Source organism: Rhinopithecus bieti, unplaced genomic scaffold, assembly GCF_001698545.2.
Source record: "Rhinopithecus bieti isolate Rb0 unplaced genomic scaffold, ASM169854v2 scaffold_48387, whole genome shotgun sequence".
Classification (NCBI taxonomy): domain Eukaryota; kingdom Metazoa; phylum Chordata; class Mammalia; order Primates; family Cercopithecidae; genus Rhinopithecus; species Rhinopithecus bieti.
Window position 1 is genome coordinate 1,236,230 of NW_016819911.1, and position 4,273 is coordinate 1,240,502.

The window sequence follows — 4,273 nt, forward strand, 5'->3', positions numbered from 1 at the left end:
CTTGGAACATCAACATTCCTACAGATGAAAAGAGGTGCCTGTTTCATCTGAATAGCCAGAACACTGGGACAAGAGTGAGGCTGTGAGATGGATAGCTTTCCTGCTGGCCTGGAAGAGGAGCTGAGGTGTATCCCACTCTTTACCATGACAAAATCTCATCACATCTAATTGAGAGCTCCCCCCAGCCACCTTCATCAAGGCTGGGACCTCTGCCCACCATTGGGTGTTATATTTACCTACCTGCCCTAACTACAACCAGTGCCTACCCAGGGATACCTTCCCTATTGGTCTGAGGCCTGAATCATCAACTCAGTAATAAAATACTGGGGAAGAATTAAATAAATAAATAAGTGTACAACATGAGAGAATGAGACAACCTTCAAGAGATCCCTGCTATTCCAAACCCATAGGAGACAGTGAATTTACCCACAGACCATATATATAACTACTATAACCAGCATAAGGGAAAGCCTCACTGCACAAAGACTGTCTGTAACTAAGAAACTCATACAGAGTCTTCACCCTAAAAGCTCTTCTGCACACCAGAGAATCAAGTCAGGCTGAAATAAACTATAAACATTAAAGTTCAATCATTAAGAGGGAAAAAAGAAATTTAAAAGCAAAAACACAGCACAACCAAAAATAAATTCAAGAACAATTTGAAGAAACAGCCTACCCAAATGAGAAGAAACCAGAAAAGTAATTCTGGTAATATGACAAAACAGGGTTCTATAACACCCCCCAAAAATCACACTAGCTCCCTAGCAGTGGGTCCAAAACAAGAAGAAATCTCTGAAATGTCAGATAAATAATTCAGGAGGTTGATTATTAAGCTACTCAAGGAGATACCAGAGAAAGGTGAAAACCAAATTAAAGAAATTTTTTAAAAATCCAGGATATGAATGAAAATTTTTCCAGAGAAATGGATATCACAAAGAAAAAATAATCAGAACTTCTGGAAATGAAAGACACACTTGGGGAAATACAAAATGCAGTGGAAAGTTTCAACAATAGACTAGAGCAAGTAAAAGAAAGAACTTCAGAGCTCAAAGACAAGGCTTTTGAATAACCCAATCAGACAAAGAAAAAAGATTTTGAAACATGAACAAAGTCTCCAGGAAATATGGGATTATTTAAAATGGCCAAACCTAAGAACAATCGGTGTTCTTGAGGGAGAAGAGAAGTCTAAAAGTTTGGAAAATTTATTTGAGGAAAAAATTGAGGAAAACTTCCCTGGCCTTGCTATAGATCTAGACATCCAAATACAAGAAGCTCAAAGAACTCCTGGGAAAGTTATCACAAAAAGATCATCACCAAGGCACATAGTCATCAGGCTTTTTAAAGTCAAGATGAAGGAAAGAGTCTTAAGAGCTAAGATACAAAAGCATCAGGTAACCTATAAAGGAAATCCTAGCAGATTAACAGCAGATTTCTCAGGAGAAACCATATAAGCCAGGAGGGATTGGGGTCCTATGTTTAGCCTCCTTAAACAAAATAATTGTCAGCCCCAAATTTTGTATCCAGCAAAACTAAGCTTCATAAATGAATGAGAGATAGTCTTTTTCAAACAAATGCTGACAGAATTCGCCACTACCAAGCCACAACTACAAGAACTGCTAAAAGAGGCTCTAAATCTTGAAACAAATCCTGTAAATACATCAAAACAGAACCTCTCTAAAGCATAAATCACACAGGACCTATAAAACAAAAATACAAGTTAAAAAACGCAAACAAAAAACAAGGTACCCAGGCAACCATTAGCACAATGAATGCAACAGTACCTCACATCTCAATACTAACATTGAATGTAGATGGCCTAAATGCTCCACTTAAAAGATACAGAACTGCAGAATGGATAAGAACTCACTAACCAACTATCTGCTGCCTTCAGGAGACTTGCCTAAAACATAAGGACTCACATACACTCAAAGTAAAGAGGTGGAAAAAGACATTTCATGCAAATGGACAACAAAAGCAAGCAGGAGTAGCTATTCTTTTATCAGATACAAAAAGCTTTAAGACAGCAGCAGTTAAAAGGGACAAAGAAGGAGATTACTTAATGATAAAAGACCTTGTCCAACAAGAAAACATCACAATCCTAAACATATATGCACCTAACACTAGATCTCCCAAATTTATAAACCAATCACTAGTAGACCTAAGAAAAGAGATAGACAGCAACATAATAATAGTGGGGGACTTCACCACTCCACTGACAGCACTAGACAGTTCATCAAGGCAGAAAGTCAACAAAGAAACAATGGATTTAAACTATACCTTGGAACAAATGGACTTAACAGATATATACAGAACATTTCATCCAACAACCACAGAATACATATTCTGTTCAATAGTGCATGGAATTTTCTCTAAGATAGACCATATGATAGGCCATAAAATGAGCCTCAATAAATTTAAGAAAATTGAAATTATATCAAGCACTCTCTTAGTGGAATAAAACTGGTAATCAACTCCAAAAGAAACCTTCAAAACCATGCAAATACATGGAAATTAAATACCCTGCTCCTGAATGATCATTGGGTCAAAAATGAAATCCATACGGAAATACTAAAATTATTTGAACTGAATGACAATCATGACACAACCTATCAAACCCCCTGGGATACAGGAAAGGTGGTGCTAAGAGGAAAGTTCATAGCCCTAAATGCCTACAGGAAAAAGACTGAAAGAGCACAAACCAACATTCTAAGGTCACATCTCAAGGAACTAGAGAAACAAGAACAAACCAAAACCAAATCCAGCAGAAGAAAGGAAATAACCAAGATCAGAGCAGAACTAAATGAAATGGAAACAACAATAACAAACAACAAAAAAAGATAAATGAAACGAAAAGCTGGTTCTTTGAAAAGATAAATAAAATTGATAAATCATTAGCAAGATTAACCAAGAAAAGAAGAGAGAAAATTCAAAAAACCCCATTAAGAAACGAAACAGGAGATATTACAACCGACACCACTGAAATACAAAAGATCATTCGAGGCTACTATGAATACCTTTACACACATAAACTAGAAAACCTAGAAGAGAAGGATAAATTCCTGGAAAAATACAACCCTCCTAGCTTAAATCAGGAAGAATTAGATACCCTGAACAGACCAATAACAAACAGCAAGATTGAAATGGTAAGTTAAAAATTACCATAAAAAAAAAGTCCAGGACCTGGCAGATTCACAGCAGAATTCTACCAGATGTTCAAAGAAGAATTGGTACCATCCTTCTGACACTATCACAAGACAGAGAAAGAAAGAGCACTCCCTAATTCATTCTATGAAGTCAGCATCACCCTAATACCAAAACCAGGAATGGACATGACCAAAAAAGGAAAACTATAGACCAATATTCTTGATGAGCATAGATGCTGAAATCCTTAACAAAATGTTAGCTACCTGAATCCAACAACATATCAAAAACATAATCCACCATGATCAAGTGGGTTTCATACCAGGAAAGCAGGGATGGTTACACATATGTGAGTCAATAAACAGAATTAAAAACAAAAATCTCATGATCATCTCAATAGATGCAGAAAAAGCATTTGACAAAATTCAGCATCGTTTTATGATTAAAACAAACTCTCAGCAAAATCAGCATACTAGGGACATACCTCAATGTACCAAAATCCATCTATGACAAGCCCACAGCCAACATAATATTGAATGGGAAAAGTTGAAAGCATTCCCTCTGAGAACTGGAACAAGACAAGGATGCCCACTCTGGCAATTCCTCTTCAACATAGTACTGGAAGTCCTAGCCAGAACAATCAGACAAGAGAAAGAAATAAAGGGCATTCGAATTGATAAAGAGGAAGTCAAACTGTCACTGCTTGCTGATGATATGATGGTTTACCTTGAAACCCCTAAAGACTCTTCCAGAAAGCTACTAGAACTGATAAAAGAATTTAGTAAAGTTTCCAGATACAAGATTAATGTACACAAATCAGTAGCTCTTCCATACACCAACAGCAACCAAGCAGAGAATCAAATCAAAACTCAACCTCTTTTCCAATAGTTACAAAAAAAAAAAAAATACTTAGGAATATACCATACCAAGGAGGTGAAAGAACTCTGCAAGGAAAACTACAAAACACTGCTGAAAAGAAATCATAGATGACACAAACAAATGGAATCACATCCCATGCTCATGGATGGGTAGAATCAATATTGTGAACATGACCATACTGCTAAAAGCCATCTACAAATTCAATGCAATCTCCATCAAAATACCACCATCATTCTTCACAGAATTAGAAAAA